The following is a 22168-nucleotide window of genomic DNA, read 5'->3' on the forward strand; positions in this document are numbered from 1 at the left end:
CCCCTACCGCCATCCAGATCCCGGCGGTCCGACCGCCGGGAACCGGATGGCGGTAGGGGGGGTCGTGGGGCCCCTGGGGGCCCCTGCAGTGCCCATGCCACTGGCATGGGCATTGCAGGGGCCCCCGTAAGAGGGCCCCTACAAGTATTTCACTGTCTGCTTGGCAGACAGTGAAATACGCGACGGGTGCCACTGCACCCGTCGCACAGCTTCCACTCCGCCGGCTCGATTCCGAGCCGGCTTCATCGTGGAAGCATCTTTCCCGCTGGGCTGGCGGGCGGCCTGAAGGCGGCCGCCCGCCAGCCCAGCGGGAAAGTCAGAATTACCGCGGCGGTCTTTTGACCGCGCAGCGGTATTCTGGCGGCCCCCGACAGGCCGGCGGCGACCGCCGCCGGTCAAAGTCGGAATGAGGGCCATAGTTTTCATAGACAAAGCGTTTTTTGTTTTGCTAATAACTCCGGTGCTGTTTGACAAATATTCACGAATTTTTCAAAACTAGTTTGTCACTCACTTCAGCTGCCATCTGGAAAGTTTTGGAGTGATTCGTCAAGCAGGGGCTGAGAAAAAGGGTGGGGTCCCAAAACGTGTTTTCCTCATTCAATTTTCCATTGGGATATTGAACACAAATACAGCCCGAATCGCTGATTGGAATTAAACCAAATTTGGTAGAAAGCTAGACATTGGCTCAGAAAGAGTGCTTTTTGGAATTTCCTGTAAATCCGTTCAGTAGTTTTGCCATTTTTAAAGAAAATAGATTTATGTATATCTAGGGACGCGGTTCCACCACAGATCCACTGCAGTGGATCCGCGGATCCACACACCAACAGCAATGCCATGATTGGCTAACTGCAACCTGACAGGAAAGCTGCAGCGTCATTATTTTTATGGGGACACAGTCCTGGGGGTAAAAATAAAATTTCACAGTGAAAGAAGTGGTCAGGGTAGAGGTACCCTGACCCCATCGGAGTGATGGAGAAGTCTGTGAGGGACCCCTCATGGGCAAGAAATTGCCCAAAAATCTGTTTTTTGGGCACATGAGAATCCGCTGATCTTCCGAGATGTGACTAATCTGCGGCTAAATAAATACATATATGTATACATATATTTGTATATATATACATATATATACATATTATATATATATATATATATATATATATATATATATTACCTACTGGCTGTCGCTAGCAGGTAGTTATAGTTCGGATCATGTTTCCATAGAAAAAGCATTTTTTGACTTGCTTATTACTTTGGCACCGTTTGGCGAATCTTCACGTAATTGTTCCCAAAAAAGTGTGCCGGTGAATCTTGTTGCACATGGGAAAGGAAGTTTTACAGTTATCCGTCAACCAAGGGCCAAGAAAAAGGGGGCAAAAAACATGTGTTTCCCATGTTACTTCCCATAGGTCTTTTAAGCACGACTACAGCCCGAAACGCTTGAAGGAATTGCACCAAATTTGGCAGAAAGGTAGGTTTTGGTATGCAGATTAAGTTTTTGGATATTTGGTGTAAATCCATTCAGTAGTTTTTGAGATATTAAAGGGGAAATAAATTACTATATCTAGAGCCATTGATCTGTCGCGTCGTTCTCACGATTATCGCAGCAAATTTGCGAATGTGCACGCCAAAAGGCATGCTGTGATTGGCTGGCTACAACCTGACCAGAAAGTTGTGGCTGTCATTTTAGTTAACAGGACATGGTCCCTGGGGCTGAAAAATAAAATGAAAAGTGGCACAAGGGATCAGGGTGGAGGTACCCTGATCCTAGGGCTGTAATATAGGGGTCTTTGAGAGTAAAATTATGTCCTTTAAAGTATTTGTTTCACCACATACGATATTCATGAATACGCCACGATGTTCAGCATAGCCCCCATGTAACATTGCAACAAATTTGTACATATCAGCGAAAATATGTAAAATATTCACAGACTCATTCATACACTAATTCATTCACTTGTAGTAGCACTCAGACACTTATGCCACTCAGACACTCACACACCCACTAACACATCCACTCACACCCTTGCGCATCAACTCACAGATCCACCCAAATACTGATGCATCCACTCACAGACCCACTGAGACACTGACGCACTGACTCACAGACCCACTCAGACACTGACGCACTCACTCACAGACCCACTCACGCACCCACTCAGACTCTCACGCACCCATTCACAGAACCACTCAGATACTCATGCACCCACTCACAGACCCACTCAGACATTCACACACCCACTCAGACCTACTCAGACCATCATATACCCACTCATAGACCCACTCAGACATTCAGGCATCCACTCACAGACTCACTCAAACCTTCACGCACCCACTCACAGACCCACTCAGACACTCACACACCAACTCACAAACCCACTCAGACCATCACACATCCACTCACAGAACCACACAGACCCTCATGCACCCACTTTCACACCCAGACAAACACTGTGACACTCAGAGACACCCTGTCATACATATTCTCACACCCGGAGAGACAGACCCTTCGGCCGTGCATGGCGGAGGTTGGGTGGTTATGGGGGTTGACCACAGGGCATTGTCGAAGGCCTACCCATTGCGGTGTTGGGTGGTTATAGGGGGTTGGCCGCAGGGCCCAATGCCCGCCGCACATGGCGAAGGCGGTGCACGGCATTAGGTGGTTATAGGGGGGTATATATATGCATATTTTTCCCTAGTTAGTTAGGTTTGTTACACTATCCTTGGTTTGTTTTATCAGAATGCACATCTCCTTGTCTCCTTGTGCTTTGGAGAGTGTTTTGAATATATATATATATATATATATATATATATATATATATATATATATATATATATATATATATATATATATATCAAACCGGTGGACACCGGGTAGGTATAGTTAGGACCTAGTTTCCATAGAAAAGTTACTTGAAATAACTCTAACTATAACAGGTGAATTTCTATGGTTTTGTATGTTTAAAATGTGACCCTAACTATGACGTCCCTGTAACCTTTGTTTTTTTTTAAGTGAATTTCTATGTTTTTTTCAATTCTATTTCTATATAACTATAATGTCCCTGTAATCTTTGTTTTATATATATATATGTATATATATATGTTGTTATATATATATATATATATGTATATTCAGTCATTACAGTATCTTTGATCCCAAGGGCAACCCAAGCCATTTCACTACAAGGGACTAGAGTTATTCCACATAGAAAAGCATTTTACTGTAGTGGCAATTTTTTAGTGATACAGGGTTCTCTATTAGGTGTAATTCATCTTGGAGAGCTGCATTGTTATGCAGCTTGCAACAATTGACTGATTGTTTTCGCGGAGCGTGGTCGTAGGTTCAAGGTGTTTTGCCCGTCTGCCCCACTAAGTATTTGTTAAAAAAATGTCCCACCTGACAGGTGTATGGAAATGAAGATACATCAGTGGAAGTCAATGCACCAGCCCTGCTGCCTGCTCCCTCTCAAGTGCTTCGCAGTTCCATAGAGAGGTGTCAGGGAGTTCCAGCATGGGCACATCTGTCTCATGACTGATGAGAAGCGAACGTTTTGCGGCTGTCTCTGATGGTGACACACGCCAATGACACTATTTCTGTTTATGTTAGCATTAAAAAGGTCCCAGTTACCTTATCCCTCTAGATGCTTTTCTGGTACATGCAAGTTTTATTTCCTCGTGCTGTTCACAATTAGTTTGGCCTTGACCAGTGCTTTTCTTTCAAGCCTTGGAATATGGCTTGTTATCTTTGCAGGCTGAAGGTGAATGTGTGAGGTAGTGACTGTAAGATGATATTCTTGTTTTTTAGGAGAATGCAGCATTCTTAATCAAGTATCCTGTTCCTTTACAGCTGTGTAAATACAACTTTTGAGTTTTACAAGTGCAAATGGTGATTGAGCCTACAGCTGGCTACCTAAAGAAAAACTGGTCAGGACCCTGAAGTTATGTTGTCAAACAGAATATGAAGAGTAAGTAAATAAGAAGCTGTGAGTTTTCCCCTTTCTGAGTTTCAACAAATGCACTGGGCTGCATAAGTCATATTAATATTCTTCTTCTTATTATTATTATCATCTTGTTAAGCGCACAGCTCCCCAAGTAGGGTTTACCGGCACTGAGCTATAGAAGCAAAAACAGTTGGGCAATCTAAAATAAGTCTTCAGGTTTTTACGAAAGGCGAGTAGGGTCAAGCAGTTTCCTAAGGCAACTGGGAGAGAGCTCCAGAGTTTCACACCCAGGACTGAGGAGCATCCGCCCATCTGGCCCAAGCGAAACCTAGGCATAGTACATAGAGCCAGATTCTGTGATCACAGTGAACGTGAAGGCTGATAGGGCAACACCAACTCCTGTATGTAACGAGGGCCAGTTTCAGCTCTAGCTTTGAATACATAGCACAACGCTTTAAATTGAATGTGCTTTATGACTGTGAGCCAATTAAGCTCTTAAGGAAGATGAGAAACCTACTTCTGGAGGCAAAACAAAAGTCTTGCCCCCATATTCTGAACTGTATGGAGGTGGCAAAAAGACACTTGATCTATTCCTAAATAGAAGATGTTGCCATACTCCAATCAGGGCTATCCAGGGCTTGATTCACTGCCTCTTGGGCTGACAAATAAATCATCCAGATGATCTTTTTCAGCCACTTAAGCACAGTGAAGCATGTGGAGGTCACCTTAACCACCTGCAGCTTCATTGAGAGATTGTTGTACAGGAGAAAGCCCACATTCTTGACAAGGCAGGGAGAGACCCACCAGAAACTTACCAGTGTCGAGATCCCCAAAATTGAGGATTCTCACCCAAAATCATAATCTCCGTCTTATCACCCTTAAGCTTGAGAGAGTTGTTGCTCATCCAAGTGGCAATAAGTCTCAATCCCTGGTTAAGATCGGAAGAACCATGGCCATGCATAGATGAAAAGGAAAAGATGATTTGAGTGTCATATGCAAAGGGAAAAATGGTCAAACCACAGCCCTCCACTACTTATGCTAAAAAACTGACATAGATGTTAAACAACATTGGATGAAGCACTGAGCCCTGTGGGACTCCAGATGTTAAGAGTTGTATTTCTGACACTGCATTGGCCATGAAATGTCCCATTGTTTAAGGATGAAGTTAGCCAGGTTAACTCTGTCCCTCCAAGTCCCAATGCTACCAATCTCCCAGTCAGGATAGAATGGGACAGGGTATCAAATGCGTGCTAAAACCAAGTAAAATAAGAGGAACTGTTCCACCTCCATCCAAGAGCCTTATAAGGCGGTCAGTAACTCCCAAGAGGCAGGACTCCATACTATACCCAGCCCTGAAGCCCGACTGTGAAGGAAGTAGCATGTTTTGGGCCTCCACATAAGATATAGACAGCACATTCATATGTTTCTCCAAAACCTTGGAGAGATAGAACAGCAGAGGAATAGGACAGAAATTCAGCCAGATGTTGAGGTCTAAATTTGGTTTCTTTAGGAGTGGAGGAACCATAGTGTGCTTTCAATTTGCTGGAACAAAACCCTCACAAAGAGAGGAATTAAGAAGCTTAACCACTACCTGAAGCAGTTCCAGGTCTACAAGACCGAGCTTAGAAGGTGGTAATGAATCTAACGGCGAGCCACATTTAACAGACTTTGGACGCCTCATCATAAGACCTTTTCTAAAGTCTTTTTAAGGCCCTACAATGTTTTGTTCTCAAGCTGCAATGCATCATTAAACCAGGGAGCAGGCAGGATAGTTTTAGCCGAGTCTCTAGAAGCAGCTGGTAAAGCTGCATCCAGAGCATTCTGTATCCAGCTATCTACCATCCCCTGATCCTGGCCCTCCAAGTGCTTAAGAATTGGTTTAGTAATAAGAAGTTGTCAGTTCAGAGCAGCAGCATCCAGTTTCTACCAGTTCCTGGTTTTAGTTATAGGTGTATAAAGCTAGGGAAAGAAATGCAGCCAGCGTTTGGATGAGTTTGCAAACTATATAAGTGAATGACAACAATGTGGCTTGAGCAACAATACGAAACATGGTTCTTTAGGAGAATAGAAGGGCTTGAGAGTTCTTAGACTACCAAGGAGGATTCGAAGTATCCTATTATGAATTAAGGTAAGTGCTCATGCATGAAGATAAACATGAAGATGAAAAATGAGAAACTAATTTAAGGGATATTGTTTGTCTGATTTCCTTTCTGATGTAATGTCTAATAACAAGATTTGTCATTAGGGAAACTGATGGTAGCGGAACTGATGGAGTGAGAAGAGGCCTGGTGTTGGTTATGCTGCATAGCTTGGTCACCTCAGGGTGCCACAGGTGTGGGAACGGGCAATATGGACAGGTCATTTTGACAAATACGTTATATTGTGTATCTGGCATTGTAACAGAACAAATAACATTTCACATTTGTTGTATATCTAGATGATAAAATAGGAAAAGGACTGGGGTGATGGTAGTCCACTCTTCCCTCATATGAATATTCTGTGCTGAAGTACAATAAACCTGCAACTCATCAGGAGACACACCAGGTCATTTTGATTACTAAGGTAGCCGTCAAGCACCAGGGCAGCTCTCTTGGACCCCTGCATCCCAAAACAGAGTGTGATACTCTCAAAGAAAGGCAATACAGAGCAAAGGGTGTCCTCATCAGGTTTGACAAAGCAACTTTTGTGGTCATTCTTCTCAGTTGCCCAATGGTGCTCAATTAATGGCTGGAAAGACTTAGGCCAGGATTGGTTATGTGCTGGTAATCTCTACTAACCAAGTGGTATTATGACCAGAAAAAGAGGGTAAAGATTTGCTGCTGGAAACAGATAACCTGTTCTTCTGATTAAAGAGACAGTGATTGTGAGAAAGTAGCCTCTTTCTAGCCTTGTTACCCCCACTTTTTGCCTGTTTGTGAGTGTATGTCAGGGTGTTTTCACTGCCTCACTGGGATCCTGCTAGCCAGGGCCCAGTGCTCATAGTGAAAACCCTATGTTTTCAGTATGTTTGTTATGTGTCACTGGGACCCTGCTAGTCAGGACCCCAGTGCTCATAAGTTTGTGACCTATAGGTATGTGTTCCCTGTGTGATGCCTAACTGTCTCACTGAGGCTCTGCTAACCAGAACCTCAGTGGTTATGCTCTCTCTTTACAAATTGTCACTAACAGGCTAGTGACCAATTGTACCAATTTACATTGGCATACTGGAACACCCTTATAATTCCCTGGTATATGGTACTGAGGTACCCAGGGTATTGGGGTTCCAGGAGATCCCTAGGGGCTGCAGCATTTCTTTTGCCACCCATAGGGAGCTCTGACAATCCTTACACAGGCCTGCCACTGCAGCCTGAGTGAAATAACGTCCACGTTATTTCACAGCCATTTTACACTGCACTTAAGTAACTTATAAGTCACCTATATGTCTAACCTTTACCTGGTAAAGGTTGGGTGCTAAGTTACTTAGTGTGTGGGCACCCTGGCACTAGCCAAGGTGCCCCCACATTGTTCAGGGCCAATTCCCCAGACTTTGTGAGTGCGGGGACACCATTACACGCGTGCACTACATATAGGTCACTACCTATGTGTAGCTTCACAATGGTAACTCCGAATATGGCCATGTAACATGTCTAAGATCATGGAATTGCCCCCTCTATGCCATCCTGGCATTGTTGGTACAATCCCATGATCCCACAGGTCTGTAGCACAGGCCCGGGTACTGCCAAACTGCCTTTTCAGGGGTTTCACTGCAGCTGCTGCTGCTGTCAACCCCTCAGACAGGTTTCTGCCCTCCTGGGGTCCAGCCAGGCTTGGCCCAGGAAGGCAGAACAAAGGACTTCCTCAGAGAGAGGGTGTTACACCCTCTCCCTTTGGAAAATGGTGTGAAGGCAGGGGAGGAGTAGCCTCCCCCAGCCTCTGGAAATGCTTTCATGGGCACACATGGTGCCCATTTCTGCATAAGCCAGTCTACACTGGTTCAGGGACCCCTCAGCCCTGCTCTGGCGCGAAACTGGACAAAAGAAAGGGGAGTGACCACTCCCCTGACCTGCACCTCCCCTGGGAGGTGCCCAGAGCTCCTCAAGTGTGCTCCAGACCTCTGCCATCTTGGAAACAGAGGTGCTGCTGGCACACTGGACTGCTCTGAGTGGCCAGTGCCAGCAGGTGACGTCAGAGACTCCTTCTGATAGGCTTCAGGTGTTGCTAGCCTATCTTCTCTCCTAAGTAGCCAAACCCTCTTTTCTGGCTATTTAGGGTCTCTGCTTTGGGGATTTCCTTAGATAACAAATGCAAGAGCTCATCCGAGTTCCTCTGCATCTCTCTCTTCACCTTCTGCCAAGGAATCGACTGCTGACCGCGCTGGAAGCCTGCAAAACTGCAACAAAGTAGCAAAGACGACTACTGCAACTCTGTAACGCTGATCCTGCCGCCTTCTCGACTGCTTTCCTGGTGGTGCATGCTGTGGGGGTAGTCTGCCTCCTCTCTGCACTAGAAGCTCCGAAGAAATCTCCCGTGGGTCGACGGAATCGTCCCCCTGCAACCGCAGGCACCAAAGAACTGCATCACCGGTACCCTGGGTCTCCTCTCAGCACGACGAGCGAGGTCCCTTGAATCCAGCAACTCTGTCTAAGTGACTCCCACAGTCCAGTGACTCTTCAGTCCAAGTTTGGTGGAGGTAAGTCCTTGCCTCCCCACGCCAGACTGCATTGCTGGGAACCGCGACTTTTGCAGCTACTCCGGCCTCCGTGCACTTCCGGCGGAAATCCTTTCTGCACAGTACAGCCTGGGTCCACGGCACTCTAACCTGCATTGCACGACCTCCTAAGTTGTCCTCCAGTGGCGTGGGACTCCTTTGTGCAACTTCGGGTGAGCACTGTTTCACTCCAATTTGTAGTGCCTGTTCCGGCACTTCTGCGGGTGCTGCCTGCTTCTGAGAGGGCTCCTTGTCTTGCTCGACGCCCCCTCTGTCCTCAGACGCAATTGGCGACATCCTGGTCCCTCCTGGGCCACAGCAGCATCCAAAAACCCTTACCGCACAATTTGCAGCTAGCAAGGCTTGTTGGCAGTCTTTCTTCAGGAAAATACTTCTGCACTACTCTCCACGGCGTGCGGGATCCATCCTCCAAAGGGGAAGTCTCTAGCCCTTGTCGTTCCTGCAGAACCTTCAGCTTCTACTGTCCAGTAGCAGCTTCTTTGCATCCACAGCTGGCATTTCCTGGGCATCTGCCCATCTGCGACTTGCTTGTGACTTTTGGACTTAGTCCTCTTGTTCCACAGGTACCCTCAACTGGAAATCCATCGTTGTTGCATTGCTGGTTTGTGTCTTTCCTGCAGAATTCCCCTATCACGACTTCTATGTCCTTTGGGGAACTTTAGTGCACTTTGCACTCACTTTTCAGGGTCTTGGGGTGGGGTATTTTTCTAACCCTAACTGTTTTCTTACAGTCCCAGCGACCCTCTACAAGGTCACATAGGTTTGGGGTCCATTCGTGGTTCGCATTCCACTTTTGGAGTATATGGTTTGTGTTGCCCCTATCCCTATGTGTCCCCATTGCATCCTATTGTAACTATACATTGTTTGCACTGTTTTCTAATACTATTACTGCATATTTTGGTATTGTGTACATATATCTTGTGTATATTTGCTATCCTCATACTGAGGGTACTCACTGAGATACTTTTGGCATATTGTCATAAAAATAAAGTACCTTTATTTTTAGTATATCTGTGTATTGTGTTTTCTTATGATATTGTGCATATGACACTAGTGGTACTGTAGGAGCTTCACTCGTCTCCTAGTTAAGCCTAAGCTGCTCTGCTAAGCTACCATTGTCTATCAGCCTAAGCTGCTAGACACCCTATACACTAATAAGGGATAACTGGGCCTGGTGCAAGGTGTAAGTACCCCTTGGTACTCACTACAAGCCAGTCCAGCCTCCTACAGTGATGGTTTGTTGAAATCTGCTTTTGTAGTGTGCACCATAAATAGGTTTGGACAAGTCATTTCTTTAGCAAATGTGTAGTTTACTCAAGGGCCTGTTGCCTGGCAAAGGATAACTATGTCATAATTGACACTGATTATTGATACATGTTTGGGCGGTTTAGAATTTTGGTCATTTGTGGGTTGGAAGTTTTCACAAAGACAAACACATATAATATATACAAAGCACATAATGGTTCCAAGAATTAGGTGTATTACACCAGGATAAAAACTGCTATTGCACCAACCTGTGTATAAGATACATTTACATACGTCTGTACCTCATTTTAAAGAATTCACAAAATGGAGAGCACCAGTTTGACACAACGAGGCTAGTGATTCTCTATTTTGGTGAACTGCAAAAAGGGGGAAAAAAACCTTTTTCACAAAAACGTAACAATTTTCGTGAAAAAAATATATTAGACCCTAGTTGGTATCCCAAATGTGATAGGTGTAAAAACAACTAAAAATGTTTTACAGTTCTTAAAAACACTAGGAATTGTGCAAATAGAAAATGTAAATAAAAAAACCACAAAAGGGGTAAAGGAAAAAAACAGTCATTGGAAGTCAAGTTTCATGTTTAAGTTTATTTAGACACATATTGGCCACTGTGGCCTTTGGTAAATCAGATTCATAATTCAGAAGCAAGCATCATACCATATACATACAAAAATTGATTTGTTACAACCAATAAAAGTATGTAAAACAAATGTTACTTAAGCAAGAATGACAAAGCCATGATGGAAAAGACTCAAAGAAGGGGAGTCTGATGGAGATGGGTTAACCGGTTAGCTGCTTAGACATGCTAGACACTTCCTCAGCACCAGTGCTCTTGTGCTGAGGACATGTCCATGTCACCCATGGGGGAAACGGTGGTGGCCTCCTTCACCACAGCAATTCACTAGAAATGGAAGCAGAAGCACCACCTCCAGCGATCTGATGATGTAAGCACACACACAACACACCAAGGTCATCAAAAGGTGCAGTGGCCGCAATGAAAGCCATTTGCTTCTAGCATGGTTCAGCAAGAGGACTTCTGGCAGCTAAGTCCTCTTGGGGGGGGGGTCAGGTGAGCAGAGAGACACTGGGGGAAAGGGAAGAGTTTTTCTTTTCCCATAGTGTCTCTCTTCAGTGCATTCCTGCTGCAATATCGGCGGTAGGACTGCAATTGCACAGCAGGAATACACCCACAAACATCAGGGATGTTTGTTTGCTGGGCAAAGCAGTCCCTTGAGGAAGGGTCACTCCCCCAAAAACATTGAGAGAGGTTTTGTCCATTTCCCCTCCCCCGGGTGAATCGGCGATTGTTTTAGGCCAATCCCAGACACCACAGATCTTTTTCTTTTTGCAGTAAGGGAGCAGCCCTGTGGCCAGGAGTCATGCCACAAAAACAGTGGGGCATAGTTTGGCCATTTTCTGTCCCCCTGGGGGGAGATCGGCCATTTTTTATACCAATCTGCCCCCGAGGGTGGTCAGAAGACCACTAGACAGGAGGGATGCTTTATTTACGCATGTTGGAGAGGGCCCCTTGGGTGAGTGTCACTTCCCAAAAATATTAGGATGTGTCCTCTGTTTTCTGCCCACTTGGGGGCCAGATTGGCAATCTTTTAGGCTGATTTGCCCCCAAAGGGGCCCCAGAAAACCACGAGATACCAGAGTTTGTTTTATTTGTGCATTTCAGAGAGTCACCCTTTGTGCAAGGGTTGTTCTGCAAAAGTATGGGGGCATGTTTTGACTGTTTCTGCTGCCCTCCGGGGCCCGTCTGCCATTCTTTAGGCCGATCTGTCACCAAGGGGGGAGGAAAACCACTATACACCAGGGATTTGTTATTTATGGATGTCAGGTTGCTCCCCAAAATATTGTCACATGTTTTGGCTGTTTTTCACTTGCTTTTGGTGCATGGGCTATTTTTTCATGGGTGGGCGGAAGACATTTAGACACCAGGGATTTGTTATTTATGGTTGTCAAGGAGAGACCCTTTGGGCACAAGTCGCTCCTCACTTTGAAATGAGCATCTTCTTTGTTTTTGCCCTCTTTGGGGGCATATCGGCCATTCTTTTATAAATGTTGGGGAGCTGCCCCTTTGGCAAATGTTGCTTCCCAATATTGCCCACACATATCCTTTTGTTTTTCTCTCCCGTCAGGGCAGATCAGTTTTTTTTAGGCCAATCTGCCCACGGGGTGGGAGTTGGTCAGAAAACTGCTAGACACCAAGGAATATGTTGCTGTATGTGGAGGAGGGGGAACTACCCGTGGGTTAATGTAGGAGACTGGCCTGGTTTGTGGTGGGTACCTAAGAAACGTACACCTTATACCAGGTCCAGTTATCCCTTATTAGTGAAATGTAGTCAGTATCTAGAAGCCAGGCTCTCTAGGGGTAGTGTGGATGAGCAGCCAAAGCCTAACTAGGAGACATGCAAAGCTCATGCAATTCCACTGTAGTCACACAATACTCACACACATGAAAGAAAATACTCAGTTACAAAAATAAAGGTAATTTATTTTTGTGACACAAATGCCAAATATACCTTAGAGACCATACTCCCTTAGGAGGTAAGTAATATACACCGTATATACATTAGAATGCAGAAATAGCTGTAAAAACAGTTAGAAAACAGTGCAAATGGTAAAAATCACAGTAGCTAGAAATGGGCCTGGGGGAACACAAGCAATATACTAAAATAGTGGAATACGAAAGTTGGTTTCCCACCTAGGCAAGTGTAGTGTGTAGAGGGGCGCTGGGAGTATTAGAAAACACCAAAGGTAAGTAATACACTCACCCCAAGCCCAGGAAAGCAGGAGTAATTCACAGTAACTTTCCTAGAACACACAAGAACAGGTGATAGACGATATTGCAAGAACCAGAAGAGACTGCAGGACACCAATGATGGATTCCTGGACCTGAAGACCTTTGGAAGAAAGGGACCAAGTCCAAGAAGCACTGAAGAATCCAGGGAGAACAGGAGCCCCTGCTAACCTGGATGAAGGTGCAAAAGAAGCACCACCAGTGAAAACAAAAGTCAGTACTAAACCCAAGATAATTGATGCAGGTTCCTAGTTGGTGCAGATGATGTCCCACGCCAGATGGAAAATTGCAGTCTGGTTTGCGTTGCTGGATTCCGCCAACAAGCCTTGGCACACCCAAAGCTTGTGGTTAGCGGAAAATGGCGCTGCCTGGGACCAGGGGGGACCTGGTGGCCTCTACCCAGGAGGGGGGAGACAGACGGGGCTCTCAGCAACTCAGAGAGCCCTCAAAAGACCAGGCAGTGGCCACAGGTGTCCCACAGCACAGGGACAAAGAAGGTGCAAAAGGAGGCCCAAGCAGCATTATATAAAGCTGGAGAACTATGCAGGAAGCTCTGCATCGCAGGATAGAGTGCTGGGGGCCGTAGCTGCACGGTGCATGAAGAACTTCATGGAAGGATGCCTACAAGCCTTGGCAACTGCAAAACATGCAGCGCACGAGGGTACTGTCTTGCGTGGGGAGGCAAGCTCTTACCTCCACCAAAGTTGGATAGTTGGACATCTAGACCATCGGGACCACTCCAGTCCATCACCCGTGTTGCTGGATCCACGCACTTCTTCAGGAGAGGGGACCCAAGCCACCGGTCATTGCTGCAGAGGGGTGCCTGTTGAAGGAGGAAAGTAACTCCTTCACTTCAAGGGAGATTCCTTCATTCTTCTGGTGCAGGCTGAAGACAGGCAGTCCTCGGAGGATGCACGACCTGGAAACAGTTGCAGTTGCTGGCAGGAGCTGAAGATGCAATGCTACAGAAGTCGTCTTTGTTTCTTTGTTGCAGTTTGTATAGTTCCTTTGGTGTCCAGATGCAGTTCCTTCAGTAAGAAGGTGAAGTAAAGGATGCAGAGGATTCCTGTTGGAGTCTTGCAATCCAAATCTGAGGAAACACCCAGAGGAGAGACCCTAAAAAGCCCTGAAAGGGGGATTGGTCAGCTACACAGGTAAGCATCTGTCAGGTGGATGGCCCTGATGTCACCCGCTGGCACTTGCCACTCATATGCTCCCAGAGTGCTCTAACACCTTGGAATCCAAGATGGCAAAACCCAGGGACACTCTGGAAGAGCTCTGGGCACCACCCATGTGGTGGTGATAGACAGGGGAGTGGTCACTCCCCTTTCCTTTGTCCAGTTTTGTGCCAGAGCAGAGACTGGGGGTCCCTGAACTGGTGTAGACTGGATTATACAAGGAGGGGACCATCTGTGAGGTGGCAGCAGCTGGGGCTGCCTGGAAAACCTCAGAAGGTTGAAATGGCAGTACTGGGGCCCTCGATGGAGCCCCCAGAGTGCATGGATTCATACAACCAATGCTTGCAAAAGCCTTGGGGTCTGATTCCAACATGTTTGATACAAACATGGCCATATTCAGAGTTACAGTTGTGAAGCTCTACATAGGTAGTGACCTATGCACAGTGTGCACGTAAAATGGCGTCCCTGCACTCAAGAAGTCTGGGGAAATGGTCCGGGATGATGTGGGGGCACCTCTGCTAGTGCAGGGGTGCCCTCACACACATGTACTTTGCACCTAGCCTTCAGGGCTGGAAGGCCTGACATATAAGGTGACTTATAAGTGACCAGGTGCAGTGTAAATGGCAGTGAAAGGGTGCATCCACCCTTTCAAACAGGCTGCAATGGCAGTCCTGTAGAAGCCTTTGCATGGGCTCCCTATGGGTTGCAAAAGTAATGTTGCATCCCATAGGGATCCCCTGGGACCCCAATGCCCTGGGTACCTAAGTACCATGTACTAGGGACTTATAAGGGGTGACCAGTGTGCCAATTGCTGATGAAATACTGGGTTACCAGTATGGAGTGACAAACATTAGAAGAGAGAGAGCATAAGCACTGGGGTCCTGATTAGCAGGATCCCAGTGACACAGTCAAACACACTGACATCAGGCAGAAATTGGGGGTAACATGCCAAAAAGAGGGTACTTTCCTACAGGTAAGGCTTTCTGTCCTCTGATGTGCCAATCTTTTACCTTTCTTTCAGAATTCATTGTGTTTTATAATTCTAAATGATTTATTCCTTATCATCTTTTGTATTTGTGATCTTAATGTTTGGTTTTCATTTTTACTGTAGGGCAAAGATTTTATTTCCTTGGTGGCGACACCTGGTTGGGGTTTTGGCACTGGTACATCTGCAGTTTGTGTAGTGTCATGTGTTTGATAAGGAAATATTTTTGTAATGTTTACTTCAAATGAGTATCATTGCTTTTCTTGAATATTTTTTAACTGTTATAATAATTGCAGCATACTTAGCGTATGTTCTATTATGTTTCAAATTCACAATTGAATTAATGCAAGATCTGTATTGTGTTGTCTTTCATATAATATGTTCCCCTTTTTAGCGGGATACCTTTAGTGATTGCTGTGTCTGTGATGAGTAGGGGCAGTTTATCCTCAGTCTAGCTGTCTATGGCAAGTGAGAGATATCATTTTGGAGTATAAAGTTCACTGTGCAGTTTGTTTTGATCATTGTATGTTAATAGGTATGTGTACTGCTGTCTTGTTTGGTCTATTAGTTTCATTTGTAAGCATGATGTCTGCCCACAGGCTGATCTCCTGGGTGGTGGTTGGTTTGCTTTTTGATTCTGCCTCCGAACATGGCATTGTGACTGCATCTGAGGTGGAGGACCATGTTGTCGGGCCTGCAAACGTGGTTATGCCGCAGTGAAAAACTTTTGACTTGATCATTTGCCTTTGCAGAAACGAATGCCTGTTAGAGACCAGTGCTTGTTTGGGAACACGTGTTGCACAATCCTCCAGCATCCCTATGACTCAGACTGGGTATGGCTCCCTATGACTCAGACTGGGTGCGGCTGCATGCAGCATGCATTTAAACCAAATCTGGTCTGAGTGAATTGCTTGCTGTGAAGATCACCAGCTGCAGAGGAGGAATCTCTTTTCCTCCGCTTTTGATCTTCATGTTCTGCTCTGTCCAGCATCTTGAGGCCATTTCTGGAAGAAGTAGAGACCAAGGGAATTAACCCTTAAAAAGGTGGTAATGCGTTACACGTGATTTAAGAACATTTATTGCTAAAACCTGATACTTACTGACTTGAAACTTGATAAGAAAATGTTTCAGGATGTGATGTGCCTAAAAGGGAACATCTTTGGGTTTTACGGTCATTGGGATGTGTTAGACCTGAAAGCCTTAGGGTGGTCACCCCTAACTTTTTGCCTGCCTCCCTCCACTTTTTGGAGACTGGTGTGGCTGGTTTTAAGACTCTGCACAATTTATTACTGCTAAGCAGTGCTAAAGTGCATTTGCTCTCTCCCTTTAAACATGGTAACATTGGATCATACCAAATTGGACTATTTAATGTACTTATAAGTCCCTAGTAGAGTGCACTATGTGTGTCCAGGGCCTGTAGATTAAATGCTAGTAGTGGGCCTGTAGCACTGATTGTGCCACCCACTTAAGTAGCCCCTTAACCTTGTCTCAGGCCTGCCATTGCAAGGCAGTATGTGCAGTTTCACTGCCAATTCGACTTGGCATTTAAAAGTACTTGCCAAGCCTAAAACTCCCCTTTTTCTACATATAAGACACCCCTAAGGTATGCCCTAGGTAACCCATAGGGCAGGGTGCTGTGTAGGCAAAAGGCAGAACATGTACCTATTTAGTTTACATGTCCTGGTAGTGTAAAACTCCTAAATTCGTTTTTACACTGCTGTGAGGCCTGCTCCCTTCATAGGCTAACATTGGGGCTGCCCTCATACATTGTTGGAGTGGTAGCTGCTAATCTGAAAGGATTAGGAAGGTCATATTTAGTATGGCCAGAATGGTGACATTAAATCCTGCTGACTGGTGAAGTTGGATTTAATATTACTATTTTAGAAGTACCACTTTTAGAAAGTGAGCATTTCTCTGCACTTAAATCTTTGTGTGCCTTACAATCCACGTCTGGATGGGGTTAGTTGACAGCTCCTTGTGCATTCACTCAGACACACCCCAGACACAGGATACTCAGCCTCACTTGCATACATCTGCATTTTGATTGGGTCTTCCTGGGCTGGGAGGGTGGAGGGCCTGCTCTCACACAAAGGACTTCCACACCCCCTACTGGGACCTTGGCAGAAATGATTGAACTGAAAGGGGACCTTGTGCATTTCTAAGCAACTCTTTGAAAGGCACATTTGGGTATATAAACAGGGCCTCTGCCCCTACCAACTTAGACACTTCCTTGAGAAGAAACTTGTAACCAGAACCTGTATCCTGCCACGAAGAACTACTGCTTTCTGTGAAGAACTGCTGCCTTGCTGTTGTCCTGCTGCCTTACTGCTCTCTGGCTGAGGTGACAAAGTGCTCTCCAAGGGCTTGGATACGGCTTGCCTCCTGTTCCCTGAAGTCTCTGGACTAAAAAGACTTCGGGCCTCATTCTGACTTTGGCGGGCGGCGGAGGCCGCCCGCCAAAGTACCGCCGTCAGAAGACTGCTGCGCGGTCAAAAGACCGCCGCGGTAATTCTGAGTTTCCCGCTGGGCGCGCGGGCGACCGCCAGAAGGCCGCCCGCCCGCCCAGCGGGAAACCCCCTTCCACGAGGATGCCGGCTCCGAATGGAGCTGGCGGAGTGGAAAGGGTGCGACGGGTGCAGTTGCACCCGTCGCGATTTTCAGTGTCTGCTATTCAGACACTGAAAATCTTGGTGGGGCCCTGTTAGGGGGCCCCTGCAGTGCCCATGCCATTGGCATGGGCACTGCAGGGGCCCCCAGGGGCCCCACGACACCCGTTACTGCCAACCAGGTTCTGGCGGTCAAAACCGCCAGAACCAGGCTGGCGGTAAGGGGGTCGGAATCCCCATGGCGGCGCTGCCTGCAGCGCCGCCATGGAGGATTCCTCAGGCCAGGGGAAAACCGGCGGGAAACCGCCGGTTTCCCTTTTCTGACCGCGGCTTTACCGCCGCGGTCAGAATTGGCCTGGATGCACCGCCAGCCTGTTGGCGGTGCATCCGCGGTCCCCGGCCCTGGCGGTCCATGACCGCCAGGGTCGTAATGACCCCCTTCATCTCTTCAAGAAGGACTCCTTGCGCAGCAGAAACGATGCACAGCCTGCACCATGGTGAAAATTTCACTGCACGCCGAACATAAACGACCCAGCCTGACTTCGCAATGAGAAGATCGACGCAGCGCGAGCATAGCAAACAGAAATTCAACACACGGCCCACTGGATCGACGCATAGCCAAGCACGATCGACGCAGCCAGACTTCCAGAGAGGAATCGACGCAGCGACTGCCGTGCGGTAGAAAATGAGACGCAACGCCCACCAGATCGACTGTGACTTCCTCCTGCCAGCGCAAGAAATCCACGCATCGTCCCCGGCGCGTCTGAAACCCCCGCAACCCGAAGAGGATCCGCGACCGAGCACCGGAAATCGACGCACAGCCGTCCCTGCGTGGAAACTAAACAACGCATCGCCGCGTGTGGCCCAATAAATCGACGCACACCCCTTTGTTTCCATGCTTCTCCTCCTCTGTGACCCCTTGCAGAGATTTTTCACGCGAACCAGGTACTTTGTGCTTGAAAGAGACTTTGTTTGCTTTCAAAAGACTTAAGACACTTTGTATCACTTTTCAGTGATATCTCTACATTTACTTATTGCATCTTTGATCGTTTTGACCTGCATTTATCCTAATAAATATTATATATTTTTCTAAACACTGTGTGGTGTATTTTTAGTGGTGCTTTATGGTGTTATTGGATAATTTATTGCATAAATACTTTACACATTGCCGTCTAAGTTAAGCCTGACCACTCAGTGCCAAGCTACCAGAGGGTGTGCACAGGATAATTTGGATTGTGTGTGACTTATCCTGACTAGAGTGAGGGTCCTTGCTTGGACAGGGGGTAACCTGACTGCCAACCAAAGACCCCATTTCTGACAGGATGTTCACCGCTTGTCATGCTATAACGCTTATCGTAGTTGCTTGCATTATATCACAGAAAGGAGTTTCTATTGAATAATTATTATGAAAACAATATACTGTGAATAAGTTTATTGTCGCTGAGTTTAATGTGGCATTACTATTGTTGTTAGCAATACGATGTACTGTGAATACAGTTATTATCGCTGAGTTCAAAGTGGCATTTGCATTATTTTAAATTGTTGCTGGTGATGTGGAACATTCTTTATTTGGCGCTTAAACGAAGTTGAAGCTTATCTTTGTCATGCTCAAAATTATGCTGTGATGTAACAGTGATAAGCATGTTGTTTATGAAGTTGAATGCTATTGATTCACCCTATGTTTTCATAGTAGTATAAAGTGAACCGTAATCTTTGATATTGACCCTATGTTTCAGTGTGATTTAAACGCTGAATGGTTTTCCCCGCAATACTAGCACAGTACAGTGATTAACCCATCAATATCTGGAGAATCTAATTCACTGAGAGAGTGTTCTTATTATTGTTGGCTATTTAAATGTCTATGAGTCGAGTGAGTCACCATCTTGGGAAATCTCATCAAGATGAAACACGCATAATTGAGGTGACGAGGGACTAATCAAGGGTCACAGTGGGAGTAGTTGTAGACAATATTGGAGGTTCAAGGCTCTTATTTAATTACAGGTAATCCACATAATTTCCGAAAATTCCCAGACAGAGGGAGAGACATCAAAAGCAGGAAAAGGGACCCCAACAAGTATATCTAGCTTGCACATCATAGTTTAACAGTAGAGTACACATTTGTTGTGCGATATTAGTTATTTGACTGATGTGTAATTTATCCTAAGAAAGACCGTCTCTTCAAGAACCATCACTAGGCATCCGGATCCAGCCCTGCGACTCCAGTGTCTCTCTGCTTCTCTCATCCATCCCCTTTCCCCTTGGACGCTGTGGTGCCGATCATGTAGATTTAAGTGGGAGGCACGCAACGTGTAGGTGGAATTTGGAACAAGCAGCTTGGTCAACATTGTGGGGGTCATTACAACCCTGGCGCTGTTTTGGAGGAAGCACCGGCAACAGGCTGGCGGTGCTTCCAGGGGGATTACGACCGTGGCGGAAGCGCCGCAGTCGCTCCGCCGGGACTGGCGGTTTCCCGCCACTTTTGTCCCAGGGGATTACGAGTCCCCCTCCCGCCAGCCTTTTCATGGTGGTTTGAACCGCCATGAAAAGGCTGGCGGAAAGGGGAGTCGCGTGGCCACTGGCATGGGCAGTGCAGGGGCCCCCTTCCACGGCCCCATGGAGCTTTTCACTGTCTGCTATGCAAACAGTGAAAAGCGGGACAGGTCCGTTTGGAGCTGGCTCCCGTGTTGCGGCCGAGATCCCCGCCGGCCCAGCGGGGATCTCATAATGGACCCCGCGGGAGTGCGGATGCATTGGCGACCACCCGGAGGTTCAAGGTTGTAGTAAGGCCTGTGTCTCCATAGGATGAACAGGTTAGTGCTTGACACATGTTGAGGATTCTGGTAGTAAATGTTCTGTTGAAAGGAATCCTCTGATGATGCATCCACTATTGGTGCCTCTTTTAGAGGAAGACACTGATATAGCCGGGTAGTGCAGCAAGACCAAGCTGGATGACAGTCAGGGGCTGGAAAGCTTCCCAGTAGGAGTACTGAACCCTGGGTAACCCTTTTTGTGGTTCAACTTATTTAACCTGCCTTTAGTGACGTTGCAGGGTGTAGAGTCAATACGTAGTATTTTTAGCCTAGCAAATTCTTCAAACTGTTTGTTGATGTGTTTGTGGATGATATTGTTGAGCAGACTAATTTGTATGCAGAAGCGGGTTTTGAGGGCACCAATGCCATACTTAAGACCCACTTTAGATCTACCCAGTGGATTCTTGATGAAAAATGCTATACTTCCATCAACGGAGCTGAGATCGGTGTTTGGTTCTGCAGTGGATGTTGCACTTTGTGGATAATGCAACAGCATTGCCACAAGATCACCCTGATTTTGATCATCTCTTTCAGAGTTGGCCTGTCCTTGGCTTTTAGTGATTGTTTCTCAGAAATCAATGTGCCAGGGAAAGAGATGTCTGTGGATGAATCTCTATTCCTGTCAAGGGTTGTTTGGACAATACATTCCCAGTAAGAGAGCATGTTCTTGAATTAAGCTGAGAGTGCAACTGGATATGTGTATAATTTCAGGGTTCACATTGGTGTGGATTCTTCCAATGACACTCCACGTTGTCCTTCCAGTTTTGGAGTTAGTGAAAAAATTGCATGGGAATGTGCCGGAGGACTTTTTAAAGAAAGGTCACCATTTATACATGGATACCGTCTACAAAGGCGTGCAATTATTTAAGGAGATGTTCACAGTGGGCACTGTGGCACCATCTGCTCTAATCATAAAGGTTACCCTAAAGAACTGCGTGTAAAAACTTGAAAGGGGAAAGAGCAGTGCTTTGAGTAGTAATCAACTTCTGGCTTTGAAATTTTCAGATAAAAGAGATGTCCGCATGCTCTCAACTATTCATAGCACATTGTTGCGTGGGCTCTCATTATCCTAAATGAGACTACTGGATTTCCAGGCAGCAGGATCGATAACGGTGCGGGGGACTGAGTCTGACCTACGTGTAAGGAACTCTGTCACCCTAAATCCGGTTTTTGCTCCGGCTAACTAGCAGTGCCTCATTTCTCCCACGGGGAAGAAATGATTGGGCAGCCGAGCGCATGACATCTTTGGAACTTCTCAGGGAAGTCGTGGTCACTCAGATCCAAACCAACTCTCTCATTTACAATATGATCTCATATACAAATGACAAAGACAGTATAAGTTTTATATAATGTTTTAATAAAACGACTGTATTTTAGATAATAAGGCGTGAGCCGCAATAACCAGAACAATACAACACAGTAGGATTGAAATAGTCACCAGGAGAGTAAAACATAAGAACAAAGCTATCATAGTGCCTAACAGTTTCTACTCTCCCTCTGCTTGTTCTATTTAGAGCACAGCATGTTATGCTTCTAGCTTGCCTTTCCGAATCACTGGGGAGACATCAGCAATCATACCTGAGCAAAGGCCTGTGATCTGGTTCAGCATCTGCAACGAGGCAGTCAGCGTCTAGTTGTGGTTCCCTGGTCGGAATCTCCCTCTTGCGTGTATTGGGACAAGGAAGTGATTTTATAACTAACATGTCAGCGTGATCACAAAATGTCCCTACGCAGGAATGCCAAGTCTAAACTCCTACCACGTCTATCGGCAATGTACCAGACTGTATCCTTGACTGAAGCACAGAGTGAATGTGTTATGGAGAACTCCAGTGCTGAAGTAGGCAAAACAGTGTGATATGAATAAAAAACAA

This window comes from Pleurodeles waltl, chromosome 2_2 (assembly GCF_031143425.1).
Source record: "Pleurodeles waltl isolate 20211129_DDA chromosome 2_2, aPleWal1.hap1.20221129, whole genome shotgun sequence".
NCBI classification, from domain to species: Eukaryota; Metazoa; Chordata; class Amphibia; order Caudata; family Salamandridae; genus Pleurodeles; species Pleurodeles waltl.